This window comes from Hyperolius riggenbachi, chromosome 6, assembly GCF_040937935.1.
Source record: "Hyperolius riggenbachi isolate aHypRig1 chromosome 6, aHypRig1.pri, whole genome shotgun sequence".
NCBI lineage: Eukaryota > Metazoa > Chordata > Amphibia > Anura > Hyperoliidae > Hyperolius > Hyperolius riggenbachi.
The window spans coordinates 258,526,290-258,545,488 of record NC_090651.1 but is presented as its reverse complement, the minus strand read 5'-3'; positions in this window follow the sequence as shown (position 1 = coordinate 258,545,488).

Here is a 19,199-nt window from a genome sequence, read left to right as displayed (position 1 = left end):
GACTAAGCGCTGCCCTAGCGATAGCAAGCATTCAGACAGGTACAAGACAGGACTATAGTTTGGAGCGTAACTAGTAGCAACCACAGCTCACAGTCATGTCCACAGAAGCAGAGCAAGCAGGTTAACAATCAGTCGCCAGCAAGCATCCACACAGGCAAGACTACCGCAGCCTATAGTTACGTTCCCAGAATCTAGAGTAGCAGGAATACTACCAATCACTGACGTGGTGATGGCAGAATCCAAGCCATCAGGATAGTGGACTTCACTGACCCACCGCGGATGCAGCGAACGTCCAACAGGCAAGGAAACAAGGCAATAAACAATAAAACAGAAAAATAACAAATGGCTCAACTAACAGATAAATATATATTAGCAAGTCTGCATATATATTTATCAAGAAACTAGCTAAAGCACAAATAATAAGGTCGCATAGAACTACAATAACAGATCTATTACAAAGTAACAAAGTGCCCAGCGGACCAGCGTTCTTACCGCTATGTCGGGCAGAGTCTGAAATGGTAGGCAGACTTTTATGTGGACATCTGCCAATGGATGCAGACATGCAAACTCCCACACAGCTGAATGGTAATCACTAAATCCTGAGCTGGTCTGATCTGCTAGCTGCCTGTGAATGCAAAGGACTTTCATATGCAGTACTAAGCAACAACATGCATGCAGGAAATCCAAAGTAATCTGGCTGCAGTTCAGCTGCAGCAAGCAATTGGTGGAATGATGACAGCATCCTGAGCGGCCCTGAACTGCAGAGCGATTGCAAATGACGAGACTTATTGCGAATGCTCAACCGAATACAAGCAGATAAGCCAGAACTGCCCGTTTGCAGCTCCACTGCAACGGACAGAACACGCTACAGGAGGGATCTTGACACACGGTTTCCAAAGCTCTGTGACTACCCCCACCTGCATTAGCACAGCCCTATTAGGCAACTGCAGGTGAGTTGGGGGTGGACCAAGGTGACACAGGTGGGGGTGGTCACAGAGTTCAGCATACTTTAGAAACAAATACCATGGCGGTCTTGTCAATGAAGGGGCCGGAGTTTCAGACCTCTTATGATTTATGAGCAAGCAGGTGAGTTATTGCTGCTGACACCCACAGCTGACACAGAGATGTACAACTTTTCAAAAATACAACCTTTGTCTTCTTTAAAGGACATTTGAGGTAAACAAAAAAATGTTGAGATAAACAATTGTATCTACAGTATCCTCCTTCTCCTAAAAATGACTTTTTTAATGATCCCACAGTTTTATTTTATATTTGAATCTAATTTTTAATGTGTTACTGTTTCATGGTCTCTTCTCAACGACACATTCATTATTTATTTATTATTTATGTATTTATTGTATTTATAAAGTTCCAACATATTACCCAGTGATGGACATTATTTTAGGTTACAGACAATATTTAGGGTTGACAAACAACAATATGACAATACAGGAATACAAGAAACACCAGATCACACAGCACAGTATACAAGAGTACAAGGTAATGCTTAGTCAGTCACTGGATGGGAGCATGGAGATTAAGCAAGTTAGGTTCACTCAGATGCATAGCATGGGTGCACAGTAATGGAGGTGCATGATAAGGTAAGACACAAAAGGAGGAAGACCCTGCCCAAAGGCTTACAATCTAGAGGGAGAGGTAGGGACACGAAAGGTCCCTACCTTTCTAGAGTTCAGATGCGGGTTTAGAGCACTTGTGAGGGGTGGTAGGCCAGAGTGAAAAGGTGAGTTTTGAGGGCCTTCTTGAAGATGTTGAGGGAGGGGGCTGCCCTAATGGGTGGAGGTAGGGAGTTCCATACTCCTGGAGGCATGCATGGGACTGGGAGATGCGGGGGGTGGTCAGGCGAAGTTCATTGGAGGAGCAGAGTGAGCGGCTAGGTGTGTACCTCTGAATAAGATCGGAAATGTAGGATGGACAGGTTTTGTGGACAGATTTGTAGGTCAGACACAGTAACTTGAATCTGATTCTGGACTGGATAGGAAGTCAGTGGAGGGATTCACGGAGGGGAGCCGCCGTGGTGGAGCGATGGGAGGAGTGGATAATTCTGGCTTCTGCATTCATGATGGACTGCAGCGGGGCTGTTTGGGTCATAGGGAGACCAGACAGAAGGGCATTGCAATAGTCAAAATTGCAATATTAGTCCAAATTGCAATAGTCGGGAAATTATGAGAGCATGGATGAGGAGTTTGGTGGTGGCAGAGATCAGGAAAGGGCGGATCTTGCAGATGTTACGAAGGTGGAAGTTGCAGGACTTTGTGAGGTTTTGGATGTGGGGATTGAAGGAGAGTGTGGAGTCCAGGGTGACACCCAGACAGCGGGCTTGAGAGGTAGGGCAAATGGTGGTGTGGTTAACAGTGAAATGCACATCTGAGAGGTTCAGGGATGGCCGGGGTGGAAAGATCATAAATTCCGTTTTGTCTACATTTCATTTCAGGAACCTAGCGGGCATCCAGGAGGAGAAGGCTGATAGGCAGAAGGAGACCTTGTCCGTGGTAGTGGGGGATATGTCAGGGGTGTGGAGGTAGATCTAGGTGTCATAAGCATGCAGATGATAGTTAAAACCCATGGAGGAGATAACCTTGCCAATGGAGGATGTGGGGAGAACAGTAGGGGGGCAAGGACGGAACTTTGGGGGACTCCCACCGAGAGGTGGTTAGGGGTGGATGAGGATTCATTGAAGGAGGTTGTAAAGGAGCGGTTGGAGAGGTAGGATGAAAGCTGAAGGGACTGGAGGAGTAGAGGATGATCATCTACTGTGTCAAAAGCTGCTGAAAGGTCAAAGAGGAGGAGAATGGAGTATTTACCTTCAGCTTTAGCTAAGGCAAGGTCATTGACCACTTTGGTGAGAGCTGCTTTGGTTGAGTGGGCAGGCCGAAATCCAGATTGCAGTAAGTCTAGCAGTGAGTTGGCATTGAGGTACTGGGTCAGGCGTTTGTGAACCAGACGCTCAGGGAGTTTTGAGGCAAAGGGGAGGAGGGACATAGGGCGGTAGTTGGAGGGTAGTGAGGGGTTCGAGGGAGGGTTTCTTAAGCAGGGGTAGTACAGTGGTCTGCTTGAAGTCTAAAGGGAAGGTGCCTGTGGATAGGGAGAGGTTAAACAGGGTAGTGAGGAATGGGGCCAAATCCGTGAAGTGAGGCTGGAGTAAATCAGAAGGGATGGGGTCAAGGGGGGAGGTAGTGGTATAGGAAGTCTGCAGTAGGTGGTTGACTTCAGTGGTAGTAGGAGTGAGGGAGGTGAGGGGAGGATAGGGTGGAGGAGGAGCTGGTTGGGAGGGGGTGGGAGGTGAAGATTGAAGATTGGATATTTCCTGACGGATGAAGACAATTTTGTTAGTGAAGTGGTTGGCTAAATCTGTGGCACAGAGAGAGGAAACGGAGGGTGGGGGGGGGGGGTTTAAGCAGGGAGTTTAAAGTGGCAAAAAGACGCCACGGGTTGGAAGCTTGTGCTCCGATGAGCTTGGTAGAGTATTCTTGCTTCGCATCAGCAAGGGCAGTGTGGAACTGCAGCAGGTTAGTCTTGTACTGTAGGAAATCCTGGTTAAAGAGACACTGAAGCGAAAAAAAATATATGATATAATGAATTGGTTGTGTACTATGAATAATTACTAGAAGATTAGCAGCAAAGAAAATATTCTCAGATTTTTATTTTCAGGTATATAGTGTTTTTTCTAACATTGCATCATTCTCTAATATGTGCAGATTACACAACACTCAGCATTCAAAATTATTCTTGAAGAGCAGTCTGTGAACTAATGACCTCTCCTCTGCCAGAGGAAAAGTAAATAGTTAACTAACCGTTGAGATAATAAAAGTCAGAAAACAGCCCTCTCCAGGACTTTGAAAGTCGTAGAGATAATGGCTTTTTTGTATAGAGATAACAACTGGAGTTTCTTAACTCTTCCTGTACTGGAAACAATTAGACTGATGCATCTGATCTTAATGTTTTATTTCTTAGCTGTACTACACATACAAATCATAATATCATAGTTTTTTTTCGCTTCAGTGTCTCTTTAAGTTGAGTTTTCCTTCATTTCCGTTCAGTGGCGTGTGTTACCCTCTAGAGCAGGGGACCCCAAACGGTTTGGGTCGAGGGCCGGGTCTAAATACTTCAGACTGCTGGGGGGCCAGAGTATACATAAAATGATTTAGAAGTCTTTGAGGGCCAGAAAGTGAAGCATACCCATGTGACAACCCGCAGTCCAATTGGACAGCAGAGTCACCTGATGTGGAATTTGATTGGAAACCACCGAATTACTGCTTTCTGGCTTCCATGTGGATGGGTGGTGCCAGCACTGCTATTCTATATGCAGACCACCATTATTTAAAAATGTAGCTGACCGCATCTATAAGTAATACATTTTGTGTGTGGGGGGCCGGTAAAAAAGCCTCAGGGGGCCGCATCCGGCCCACGGGCCTTAGTTTGAAGACCACTGCTCTAGAGGTATGGGTGGTGCGCCAGGGCAGGGGGTTAGGGGGGCAGTTGCAGCGGAATATTGGGGAAGCAGCTTTCTCTAGGGCTGATGAGAGAGTTTGGCGATACTGAGCTGCAGCAAGATTAGGACAGGTTAGGGTGGGGAGAGTGGAGAAGAGGGCATGGAGGGGGTCAGCAAGGACACTTGGGTTGAGCTTGCGTAGGTCTCGCTGCCATTGACCAGGTGGGTGAGCAGGTAGTTTGGAGGTGCCTTCTGTGAGGAGGTTGAAAAAAAGAAGGTGATGGTCTGAGGGTGGGAAGGGTGCGATGTCAAGGTCTGTAATGGTGGTGGATTTAGTGAATATAAGGTCGAGAGTGTGACCTGCAGTGTGGGTGGGGGTGTTGGTGTGTTGTACTAGGCCAAGTGAGTTGGCTATGGTGAGTCGCGACAGAGTCCTTGGGTTCATCGATGGGAATATTGAAATCCCCGAGGATGATGGTGGGGAGGTCAGAGGAGAGTATGTGTGGGAGGCTGGGAGCCAGGAGGCACGGTTATCGAGAAATTGTGGTGTGGAGCTCGATGGAGGGCGGTATAATATTGCAACAATGGCTGGGAGGGGATTGTAGAGGCAGATAGTGTGGACCTCGAATGATGCGAATTGTAGGGAGGGAGGTGGAGTAAGGACACGGAAGGTGCAGGATGGTGAGAGGAGCAGACCCACCCCTCCCCCGGTCCTGTTGTCTGGTCTGGGGGTGTGACTGAGGTAAAGCCCACCATAGGAGAGGGCAGCCTCTGCAGCAGAGTCAGAGGGGGTGAGCCATGTCTCAGTGAGAGCAAGGATGGTGAGGAATTTGTAGAGGAAGAGGTCTTGGACCGCTGTAAGTTTATTGCAGGCCGATTTGGCATTCCAGAGACCGCAGGGTAGGGGGAGCATGTGTTTGTGGGTGGGATGGATGGAAATAAGTTTGGGGCGAGGATGGATGTTGAGGTTATTTGTGGACAGAGGGCTGTGAAGTGTGTGAAGCAGGTGAGCAGGGGATGCTTGTCTGGCAGCAGGCTGTGGCCCAGGGTTAGGTGATATATCACCAGCTGCAAGTAAGCGCAGGAGGGAGAGAGTAAGCAAATGTGAATGGGATTTAAATGTTTGTGAGGTTTTTGAGCTGCTGTGGGGGAGAGGGAGATTTCAGGAGAGCTACCAGTTCATGAGAAGCTAAGCAAGGTGAGGAAAGCAGAGCAGGTGAAATGAATATGGAGTGTGGTACATGGGGAGGATGCAAGTAGCAATGCAACTTGTAGGTGAAGTATGCTGGAGCTAAAATCTATGAACTATTGCCCCTTTTTATCTCTATTCTGCTCCCAGAAGCCATTTTCTGCCAGGAAAGCGTTTTAATGGCTGCAAATCCTTATCAGTGAGGGTTAAGCTATAGTCTGACCCAGTCAGAAACTGTCATTTGCATACCTGATGTTTAACTTGGCGACTGCTCCTCAAGTGTAAGAACCACCAACACTGGTGCACCGCAAGGGTGTGTGCTATCGCCGATGCTCTTTTCCCTGTACACAAACAGCTGCACCTCATCTGTGGACACGGTCAACGTCATTAAGTTTGCGGATGATACCACCATTCTAGGTCTCATCGGTGAAGATGGCGAGCTTGAATATCACTGCGAGATTGAGCGGAGTCGGACCCTCCGGTGGTCCTCAGACAACAGACTTGTACTAAATGCGGCAAAAACTGTGGAACTGATAGTGGACTTCAGGAAGAATGCTACACCACCCAGCCCAGTCTTCATCAATGGCACGGAGGTCACCAGGGTACAAAGTGCTCGGCTCCTAGGCACCACCATCACCGAGAAATTGAGATGGGATGTAAATACCTCCACAACACAAAAGAAAGCCCAGCAGAGACAGTTCTTCCTGAGACAACTGAGGCAGTTTGGAATGCCAAGGGAGCTACTGACCAGTTTTTACACGGCGACCATTGAATCTGTCCTTTGCTCCTCCATCATCGTCTGGTACTCGGGTGCTAACACAAGGGACAGGCTCAAACTCCAGAGAGTTATCAACACTGCAGAGAAGATTATCGGGTCCCCCCTGACTCCACTAGAACTTCTCCATACATCCAGAATGAAGTACAGGGCCAACAGGATCATACATTATTATTATTATTATTATTATTATTTATTGTATTTATAAAGCGCCAACATATTACGCAGCGCTGGACAGTAAATATATACAAGGATGACAGACATAACAAGGTTATACACATAGAACAAAGTTATACATACAAATTGTACAAAATACATGATCATGCAATATGGGCTGGTTAGGTAGGCCCAGCAAAACAAGTACAGGCTGTAATAGGACAGGAGCACATGATCCTGTAGATTACACTAGGGAGTGGAGGACCCTGCCAGAGGCTTACAATCTAAAGGGAGGGGTGGAAACACTAGGGGGGGCTGTTAAATATTCCTTAGAGAGTTACTGTGTGGTAGGAGGTGGGTAGGCCATCATAAAGAGGTGGGTTTTGAGGGCTTGTTTGAATGTGTTGAAAGAGGGAGCAAGTCTGATGGGTGGTGGAAGGGCATTCCAGAGGGTGGGGGCAGCTCTTGAGAAATCCTGCAGGCGGGCATAGGAGTGTGAAATGCGCGGGGTGGTGAGGCGAAGGTCGTTGGAGGAACGGAGGGGGCGACCTGGTGTATACTTGTGAACAAGCTCCGAGATGTAGGTAGGGCATGTTTTGTGCACAGATTTATACGCCAGGCATATAATCTACATAGAAAATACATGACCCCTCCCACCCTGGCAATCACTTCTTTAACCTCCTCCACTCAGGGCGTCGCTATAGGTCCATCCCCACCAAAACCACCAGGCGCAGAAATACATTTTTCCCACAAGCGATTACCCTCCTCAATTCAGACCATCTCTCCAATGCCATTTTCTAGCACCCTCCAAGATCCTTGGCACCCCAGAGCACGATCGCACGCCCAATGACTGATTCCCATATGCTCACTTTTGGCACAATAACAGTTGCCACCAGTACTAAGCATTGCGGTGTAAATATGCGGCTGTATAGAATGTAGCTACTTTCACTATGTATTGTATTTTGCACTATGTTGTTACAGTATTCGTATTGTAATTTGCTCTATGTTGTTGTGTTATTTGCACCATGCCAATTGCCTGTGTCCACAAATAATTCCGGGTGCGGCGCCTGTCGCACTTGGCGAATAAAGAATTCTGTATTCTGTATTTTGTAACTCTTTCAGGCAGAGAAAGTAAAAAAGGAACACAGCACAGTTATTTGTGTGCTTGGCACTGTACATACACATATCTATCTCATCATGTCACATGCAGGGACGGATCAAGACCAAGTTGCGCCTGGGGCAAGGTCAGGTTTTGATTGCCATTCATTTTGCCGCCTTTTTAAGAATTCAACAAACTGCGCCTGGGGCAACATACCCGCCTGCCCCCCCCCCCCCCCCTCTCTAGATCCGTCCCTGACATGTGACTCACATGTCACCTCCGGTGTCCTTTAAGGAATAGTCCAGCCAATGCACAGTGAAACTGTTCCCTTTTTTTAGGGATATAATACTCTCCTAGTCTTTTGTATAATATTATAAACTAGCTGGTGGAGCACACTATTCTGAGTGAGGCAGCATCTCTCTGGATGCTACATGTGCCGTCCCACTCCACGCACGAGTGTGCAATCTCCCCGCACGTGCACACCAACCAGCCACAAGCGTGCACGCCATTCATCAGGCCAATTACCAATAATATACCATATATACTCGCGTATAAGCCGAATTTTTGAGCACAAAAAATGAGCTATAAAGTCCCCCCATCGGCATATGTTTGAGTCATAAACAATTTAGACGTGCACCCTCACCTTCTGCAGGGCCCCAAGTACGGCATGCAGCCAACACAGGGGAGTAAATATTACAAAGCTTTGCAGGATGGCCTATTGACTCCTAGTTACATGCCTTATGGTCTGCTTATGCCCAATAGCACAAAGTCATACATGTGTGATGTTTTTTTTTACATACGTGAGCAAGTTCACGCTACCGGGCATGCAAGGACTACATTTACACAGGTGGCCACACTTGTATAGTCAAGCTCATACGAAGACTAAAGGCGTGATTGTGGTCCTTTAACTATCAGTATTGCACTTGCAAAGTTGCAATTACTACTTGCACCTGACTTCCAACACTTTCTATCTGTACCCAACCTCCAATACTTTCTACCCGCATCTGAGGCTGCAGCCTGTTAACCAACATTGTGAGTTACTCATCCTCCCCAGAGTCCCTGAATGTGTGCAGGGATAGCGTGCTAAGAGACATAGAAGCCTGGACTGGTATGTGCTGTGCTGTAGGTGCTGCGGTGATGTGAGACATCGCATACAAGTGCTGAAACACAGGCTGACATCCTTGTACTGTGTGGGTACCCAGTGAACAAACAGGCAGTGCGAAGAAGTGGTGACGCTATATATGCCATCTGGTGGAACTGTATACTTATGTGCTTTACCTATGAAAGTGTCTGTAGGGAATGCATGGGCAGGGCACCTGTATGAATGTAAGATGGGTGATTATGTGTCGGCTTAGCATGGATAGCAGGACTGCTATTGCTAATCATATGATGCAATGTATCATGAGACTCACAGCTGCTCCGCAATTTTAATTGTTTTAATTGCGCTGATTTTTTCATGCAATCATGCCTTTTTTGTACAGACGTTTGTCTTTATTAAAATTATTGACCTATCAGGTTGTTTGCCAAAAACCCTGAATTACTCATCCTCACCCTTCATTTTGGGTAACCTGCGGTTATCTGACTGGATGCAAGTCTCTATTATGTGAAGATAAATGCTGAACACCAGGGGTGTAGCAATAGGGGGTGCAGAGGTAGCAACGTCATCGGGGCCCTTGGAACAGAGGGGCCCGAGAGGCCCTCCCTCAACTGTAGTATTAGCTGTCTATTGGTCATGTCATGTGCTCATAATAACCACTTTTACAGATACTTTGATTAGTAGGAATCCTTAACAAACTGTTCCCCATCCCCTTCTTGCACCTCTGACACTGTAGTTGCTAGTGGCAGGTTTTGGTGCAACGTATCAATTGTTATGTATAGAGTGCTTGGGGGGGCCCAATGTAAAACTTTGCATCAGGGCCCACAGCTCCTTAGCTACGCCACTGCTGAACACAAGAGGTGAAGAAAAACACGATGGAAAATCGGAGAGAAATCTGTAATCTGAAGCTGTTCCAGTACGATAGTTCCAGCTTTCAGTAATGAGGCTAGAGAGAGAGAGACAGAAAGAGAGACAGAGAGAGAGAGCGAAGCAGGAAACTTGGGCGCCACCATAGGCATCTGATAAATAGCAAATTTCACATTATAGCTGCTATTTATAATTGCATCTATGGTGCCACCCCAAAATTATTGTAATAGCAGGGGATTGGCGGCGGAGGAAGTTAGATGGGGGGGGGGCAGTTAAGGTTAGACCTGGAGGGGGTGTTTTTAAGGGTTAGTTGTGGATGGTGGTTAAGGTTAGGCATGGACAGGGGTGTTTTAAAGAGTGAGGCGTGGCCGGGGTGTTTTTTTAAGGTTTAAGTGTGGGAGGGGGAGGATAAGGTTAGGCGTGGAGGGCTGTGTTTTTAAGGGTTAGGTGTGGGGAGGGCAGTTAAGGTTGGATGTGGATGAGGGGTGTTTTTAAGAGTTAGGCGTGGGGGGGTGGTTAAAGTGAACGCCAGGTGGGGTTCTGACAATTAAATCCACATACAGAGGCTGGGTCTGCCTATACAGCCCAGCCTCTGTTGCTATCCAGATCCCACCTAAGCCCCAAAACCCCCCCCCCGCCCCCCGTGGGCTCTGCGATCACTCATAAATTTCAGCCGCGCTGCCGACATGCAGCGTGTCACAGCGGGCTGTGTTTACCTCTGTACTGTCAGTCTGCTGCTTCCCCTGCCTCCTGCATAGCTTCGGTCCCCGCCCGCGTCCCGTCCCTCCCCACTGGAGGGAAGGGACGCGGGCAGGGACCGGAGCTATGCAGGAGGCCGGGGGAGACACGAGACTGACAATACAGAGGTAAACACAGCCCGCACAGTGCGGCTGTGATTTATGGGTGATCGCAGATCGCAGGGGGGGGGAGCTTAGGGGGGATCTGGATAGCAACAGAGGCTGGGCTGTATAGGCAGACCCAGCCTCTGTATGCGGATTTCATTGTCAGAACCCCACCTCGGGTTCTCTTTAAGGTTAGACGTGAGGGTATTTTTAAGTGTTGGGGGGGCGGTTAAGGTTAGGCATCGGTAAGGGAGGGTTCTGGGCGAGAGTAGTGTTAGGTTACGTTGTAGTAAAATATCTGTATTATTTTATTATTATTATTTATTTATTTATAAAGCGCCAACATATTCCGTGGCACTGTACAATGTAAGAAGACAAACAAGGGATACATAATGATACAGACAATGATATACATCAAATATGAACCTGATACAAGATACAGCACTGCTGATTACAGTTTGATTTAACATGATGACTAAAATGTATAAATGTCTAGAGAATATGCTTGTCGGAAAAGGTTGTTTTTGAGGGAGCGTTTAAAGATTTCAAAGGTGGGAGAGTGGCGGATGTGTTGTGGAAGGGCATTCCAGAGGAGGGGTGAGGCACGTGAGATTTTCCGATATTTTCTTACTATAATCCAGGGGTAGGGAACCTATGGCTCGGGAGCCAGATGTGGCTCTTTTGATGGCTACATCTGGCTCACAGACAAATCAGTAGGGGTTGATTCACTAAGCTACATTGCTTAAGCAGCGCAGCTTAGTGTGGCAGCGCAACTAAATTTTTCAAAGTAGGCATGCTACTGGTGTAGCATGCACCACTAACTTATTTGCGCTCCCCCCAAAACGAATAGCTGCTCTAATTGTCCCGCTCTGGACCATGTCAGGTCCAGTGACTTTGTAGGACAAGATTGTACAAGCTGTTAGTCGGCATTTATCCTGTCTGGCTCTCAGGTAATTGCTGATGTTGCTGAAACCAAAGAGAAGCTGAAGACGTGTCTGACAATTCCACTGCCCGGCAGACCAACTGTATACACATCACCATGGCAACAGGGACAACAACCCTCTGCTACGCATGCGCACTGTCCCAGTTTGAAACATATGGTATGGCTCTCAGGGAAATACATTTTAAAATATCTGGCGTTTATGGCTCTCTCAACCAAAAAGGTTCCTGACCCCTGCTATAATCCATATTTTTAAAACGTAAAATATTGGTAAAATATACCGATATTCTACTAGCCGAAATTGGCCCCAAATTTTCCTAAAAACCCGACCCCCCCCCCCCCCCCCAAATTCCATTCATGCACGTGAAGAGAGAGGGCGAAACAGCAAAAGAGAGAGATAGAGAAACACAGGGCACACAGAGGTCATGTAAAATGAAACATTGTGGGGAACATTTCAGCGCTTTTGAAATGGCTTGAGGATACAGAACAGCCTGGGGGACATAAACTGCACAAAATTGGAAGGATGTGTCAACTTCATTTTCTTTCACCATGCAGATTTTTTTGTGTGAGTTTAGCTGTGCATAGCTTACAATAATATGTCCTTTTTTTTATTACTATTAAAATTAGTATTATTATTACCATAAATGTGCCAAAATCTTCTGTGCTGCTGTACAAACATATTTTACATAGACAAACAAGGGCAAAACAGACAATATAGTTGTATAGCAAATCTGTTATTAAAGAGGAACTGTCACGAAAATCCTAAAATTTAAAACACATACAATTAGGAAGTACATTTTTCCCAGAATAAAATGAGCCATAAACTACTTTTCTCCTATGTTGCTGACATTTACAGTAAGTAGTAGAAATCTGACATTACCGACAGATTTTAGCCCATCTTTTCATAGGGGGGTTCTAGCAGTATAAATGGCGAGTGGTGTCTGAGAGTATTTGTTTCTCTTGTGTTTGGCAAACACCGTGAAGGGGTAGTGAGGGTGAATTCCCTGGTGGTGGCAGCTCCAGGGCTCGCATGTGCCCCCTTTTGGTGTTGCATGTGGTTTTGGGGGTTGTGGGTGGTGGCAGAGCCCCGGGCCTACACCTGTCATGTGCACCAGTGTTTTTGTGATCTTTTTTTACTGTTCACAGTATACAGGAATAAAGTGCGGGACATCTAGTGGTCAAAAAGTAAAACTACACCTACATACATTTAAATAAAGAGTAATAAAAAATGTCCCCATAAATTATTAAGCCCTTACCAACCCCCCACCTCTGTACACTATCCAGCGGTGGTTGTACTGATTAAGGGCTCTGCCTCTGACACATGAGACCTGGGTTCGAATCTCAGGTTTCCCTGTTCTGTACGCCAGCACCTATTCAGTAGGAGTCCTTGGGCAAGACTCCCTAGCACTGTTACTGTCTATACAACGCGTCTTAGTGACTGCAGCTCTGGGGCTTTGAGTCTGCCAGGAGAAAAAAAAACGCAATATAAATGTTCTTTGTCTTGTCTTCTCTCATAGTTACCAAAATAAAGCACTTGTAAAAAAAATATAATTAGTTCCCTTAGGGACTTAAGTTTTTTTTAATATGTATGATGTAATGAGAGTATATTACTGTTATGTTGTAATAAGTGATATAGTATAAAGAAACACAAAACGGAAAAATACGCCTTAATTTTCAAATAAAATATTGTTGCCATTTTATCAACAGTTGCATGTTTTATTTTAAAACTATAATGGCTGCAAACTGGGAAATAAAATGTTTTTTTAATTTTGTTTCCTATTATTCCATATCGAGTACAGTAGTGATATAGTATAAAGAAACACAAAACTGAAAAATACACCTTTATTTCCAATCAAAATATTGTCGCCATACATTGTACAAGGGACATCATTTAACCAAAATGTGTGGGTTTTATCAACAGTTGCATGCTTTATTTTAAAACTATAATGGCTGAAAACTGCAAAATAATCAATTTTGTTTTGTTTCCAATTGAATTTTGTTTCCTATTATTCCTGTTAAAATGCATATAAAATAAAGCTCAATTTGTGAAGAAAAAACAAGATGTAGGTCATTTATGTGTGATAAAGTTATTGGCAAATGAATGGGAAGAGCGCTGAAAGGTGAAAATTGCTCTGGTCCATAAGGGGAAAAACCCCTTAATGATGAACTGGTTAAAGGAAACCTAAGACAAGAAAAAAATATATGTACCTGGGGCTTCCTCCAGCCCCCTTCAGGCTGTTGGCTCCCTCCCCGTCCTCCCAGGCCACCTCGATCCTCCACTAGCTGGCCCGGTAATTACTGTAGTTGCAGAATACAGCACATACTGTATGCTAGACTGTGCATGCACCGACTTAAAGAACAACTATCAAAGAAACTGTTTTTGTGTAAACCCCACATACCTATAGAGCTTTTAGCTAGCAACACTAAAATGCTTTTCAGAGCTGTTTTGTAACAATTTTGTGTCGGCATCAGGAGGAGGTGGAGGCAGAGGTGAACTGTAACCTGGTTGTAAACTGTGTACTTTACACTGAGTGGCAGAGAGACACACAGACAGGAACACAGAGCTTCAGCTGATGATTATTTATGCACATTTGAAGCTATATTTCTGCTTTCTATCTATCATTCTGAACAGATTCCAGGCACAGTATTAGAGCCAGTGAAGATTGTTTCTGTATGCTGGATGTGCTGGCCACAGTCCTTCATAGTAATGCCCACAGTGAGAACTCTTCTCCGTCATTTTTTCTATAGTTAGTTAGGATAGTTGTCCTTTAAGCTGTCTGAAGAATTTACCGAACCCGCTATCGAAGGATCGAGGCAGCCTGGGTGGACGGCGAGGGAGCCAGCAGCTGGAAGGGGGCTAGAGGAAGTTCCAAGTCCATATATTTGTTTTTCTTTCATCTCAGGTACACTTTAAAGATGCTCTAACCCAGCAATGCTTTATTCCTTTTAACTGTCAGTAATTTTATGTTGTGGATGATGGGTGAATATATAGATGGAACTCAGGGTAATACAGCATTACAAAGAGGTCCCTGCGCATTTGCACTCACAGTCCTACAAAGAATATAAGTTTGCCGCCAGGATCAGACTGACCAGCAAGTGATTCCCAGCCGCTATAACATATACGCTATAGCAACATAGAGGGTGATATAGCGGCTGGGAACGCGGAGAATCACTCACGTTCCCAGCCTGGCGGCGGCTGTCGCTGAACCCGGAAGTAGCCGCCGGCGAGGACAGGAGGATCGGAGCGAGGCTGCGAGGGCACCATACAGCTTTAGGGGGCTGAGGGATGCCCCAGGTGAGTAAAAATCATTTTTTTTACTTAAAGAGGAACTCCAGTGAAAATAATGTAGTAAAAAAAGTGCTTCATTTTTACCATAATTATGTATAAATGATTTAGACAGTGTTTGCTCATTGTAAAATCTTTCCTCTCCCCGATATACATTCTGACATTTATTACATGGTGACATTTTTACTGTGGGCAGGTTATGTAGCTGCTCCTAGCTGTTTTGGCTGTTAGAGACAGCTGTAAACAGCTAATTCCTGTCTGTGAACCTTGTTACATTGTAACAAACTGCCAAAAGTACCGCGGTCCCAGAGCTTCTTGTGGGAGGGGTTTCAGCACAAAATCAGTCATACAGCGCCCCCTGATGGTCTGTTTGTGAAAAGCATTATATTTCTCATGTAAAAGAGGGTATCAGCTACTGATTGGGATAAAGTTCAATTCTAGGTTGGAGTTTCTCTTTAAGTATCCCTTGAAGTGACATGATGAGATAAACATGTGTGTATACAGTGTCTGGTACAAAACAAAACTATGCAGTGCTCATTTTCTTCTTTCTCTGACTGAAAGAGTTAATATTCAGCTATGCAACTGTGGTATACCTAAAAGTCATTTTTAGGAGTAGGGGGATAGATACAATTATTTATCGCATCAGTTTATTTTCACTTAAGTTTTATTATAAAGTGATCCTTGGATGGGGAATTAGCCATAAAATATACATACCTGCGACTGGAGCAAGAGAGGGGAGCGAGCCTGGCAGGACTGCACATGCGTTGACTGGCCCCGATTGATGGATATTTTTTTTTCAAAATATTTTTATTATTATTTTGCATTCCAAGACAACATTTTCATAATATTCTTAATGCACCAAAATACAGTATGTCAATAGCAGTAAGAACAAATATAATTCCTGGAGCAAAAAATGGTAAAAAAACAAAAAGCAATCGTTCTCATACAAGGGCCAACACTATCCTTTTATAAGCAAAAAACTATATAGCATCTCATCTATGCAGTTAACGTTAATTATATAATAAAAAAATATATCCTTGCAGCTTGGTATTGTCACTACTTCCAAATAACTTGCACTTTGATACAGATGACTTGTTTGTGTGCAGGTAAGTGGTGGAAAAGCACCATGTTTTTACTGCAGTACACTTATAGGACACCAGATGTCACTGTGTCACCAGATTTCTGTTCTGTAGTTTAGGTCAATAAGATGATTAAACTGCAGAGAGACTTCTAAATTCTCAGTTTTTATTTTCCATTAGTCTTTTGTGCATTGTTTAAAACGCATTGATTTAAGTCCGTTGGTACAACACTTATTATAAATCACAAACTTAAAGCCTAACTTTATGCACATATTTTTAAGGGGACCACTTCATTTTCAACTCCTAATTAAGCAAAAAGCAAATTTTTACTTTTATTCCCTATTACCTTCCACCATCATGTTTGTCACTGTAATTACAATGATGTTTAACAGTCATGTATTAAAGTAGAATCCCTTTATAGTAAACACCAAGGAACCGGGAAAAGTGGTTTTAGTATATCAGAAGGTTACTATATCAGAAATGATCCTACTCCAGTACATAAACTATACTATAGTACTGGATCTTAATTCAGTCATTCATTAGGAGTCATTTTTTTCTTTGCAATGCTACGGCAAGCAAGCAAGCACAGACAGTGTCTATACCAAATCAAAATGCACAGTGCTCAATATGCAGGAATTTGCATGCAATAATCACACAACAGCTTGCACAGGAAATATGTCTCACCTGTTAATTCAGGTACAGTACTTATAGTGTGTCCACATGTCTGTGCAGCCTGGATGATACTGTAGCGTTGCAGCCATGCACAAGCAAGTCCCATATGACAGACAATTCCCTCAGTAATCCGGCAGTAGCTTACACAGGAAGCATAGGTGTCACCAGCTAATGTAGGTACAGTACTGATAGTGTGCTACTCTGTCCACATGTCTGTGTAGCCTGGATGATACTGTAGTGTTGCATCAATTCACAAGCAAGTCCAACAGCTGGTGATTTTGAGGTAATCCACACAGGCCCAGAGTAGAGTGTAGATAGTGAGCAGTCTACAAGTGGCTGCCAGCTCGCCCATTGGCCATGGCTCATGAGTCTCGGACTGAGCCCCTGATGAGTCACAACTTGGTACATGACGAAACGCGTAGGGCGGAGCTTGGAGGACGCACGCTGTACTACCATTGATCAAATGAGACGTGGCCTGGGCATGTGAGAGGTGACCGGAGCTGGCGGCGATGTGGTATTGTGATATGCTAATACGCAAGAAAGTTTTATGTACGCAGTTTTAATGTGGGGGCCTTTGGGAGCCTATTAAGGTGGTTTTACGCTATGAGATTACGTTTGATGTTTTTAAAGGTTTTAAGCGGCATGGATGTTTTGTGATATGCAGTACTGACAAGAAAACTTCTGGTGAGCAGGGAAGGAAAGGGGGGTGTGTGATCCCCATCTACCCTGGTGATAGTACATTAATTCCTCACGCAGTGTGTGTATCTGCACAAGGGTGTCACTGATGAGGCAATACTCACTATGAGAAGGTCTGGTCTGTTGTGTTTCATTTCTAGGAACTGCTTGGATTACAAACGATGATATAGAATACTGGCGCGGCTATAGTGTGGTAATTAACGTGACTGGGACTTGTTTCCGTGTATAGTCAGCAGCCCAATAGGGAAGTGAGGACTGAGCGCAACATCACGGTGAAAAAAAAAAAAAAAAACACTTTCCACTATAGCCAGATACAGAATCCTGAAGGAGACAAAAAATAGGTTTACTATAACAGAAGTTCTATTATATCAGGGTTTACTATACCAGGTGTTAGTTCCATGTACAGTACTTATAATGGGGCTTGACCTGGACACATAGCTTACTATACCAGAATGTTTACTATATCATAGCTTATTATAATGAGATTATCCTGTACTATCAAAGTCTATATTTTGGGTACACTATTATCTGTATTATGCATTCCATGTTTGTTTCTTACTCCGTACAGCACCTTGGAATATGTTAGCACTTTTTAAAGTGGTGTTGTCATTAAATTATATCTATAGACTAATTTTTTTTTAGGATAAAATTAACAGCTAGAACCGTCTGACTTGTTTTCAGGGATTAAAACTCATGGTGTAAGTTGGCCATACATCTGTCGACTTGGCAGACAACCCACCATCTGATTTGTTCAATATTATTTGAATCGGTAGAAAATCAGCGTCGCCAAGAGCATGCCTGATCATCAATCATCCATCCCACATCGGGTCACATGACATACCGGGACCCGTAACCAGAGGACAAGGGAGCTACAGGAAGTGTATAAGATGGCGCCCGAAGGATCAGTACGTTGCTACTGCTGCACAGGAGGAGGTTAGGGTTTTGGATGCGCGCTGCGGCAAACTGCAGCATGCCGTCCGATTGCACCAACATGTGATTGGGACGGCAAGCCTATCTGGTGGAGAGGCAGCGTTTCCATGGTGTTCCATTGCGATTATCGCACACCATTACAGTTGCGCCCCGATTGAGTACGTTGCCCTGAGATTTCCCAGCTTGTGTGATCTATACATGCAGCCAATTTTGGGGGAAAAGGTCGATGAGGCATGGTCTTGGCGGCACCAATTTTCATACGATACGATAATATTGAATCAGATGGTCGATTGGGCTGCCAGGTGGAGAGATGTAGGCCACCTTTAGATGATGGCAACTAAATATCAAAATTGATTGTACAGTAAAACCCCCGTTATCCAGAACTCAGTTAACCAGAATTCTCAAGCAACCAGAAAAAAAATCCAGGCCTTGCAGGATGCATAAATCTACTTTTACACTTATTTATACAGTAATAAACCTCTGTTACATTAAGTTAAGTCTAGTTTTTGTCTTAAAGGACAACTGTAGTGAGAGGGATATGGAGGCTGCCATATTTATTTCCTTTTAAGCAATACTAGTTGCCTGGCAATCCTGCTGATCCTCTGCCTCTAATAGTTTTAGACATAGACCCTGAACAAGAATGCAGCAGATCAGGTGTTTCTGACATTATTGCCAGATCTGACAAAATATGCTGCATGCTTGTTCCTGGTCTGATTCAAGCACTACTGCAGCCAAATAGACCAGCAGGGCTGCCAGGCAATCGGTACTGCTAAAGGGGGAAACAAAATATGGCAGCCTCCATATACCTCTCACTATAGTTGTCCTTTATTATTATTTTTTTAATTACTGTCTTTCAACGTTAGTACAGAGTGCATGGCTAAGTATACAATGTGGAGTATAGTACTGTTTCTTTTAGCTAGGCCTATTTTTAACATTGACTCTCAAGCAACCAGAAAGTACATTTATAATGATAATATGGGTTTTAGTGTATTGCTAAGCACTGAACATGAAGCAGATGGTTATCCTAGTATTCCAGCTGATCTCACCACCATCCATTGTGTTTTGTTTGTAAAAGAATGAACAAACAGTAGAGAGATGATTAGACTGGGAAACCAGAATGTC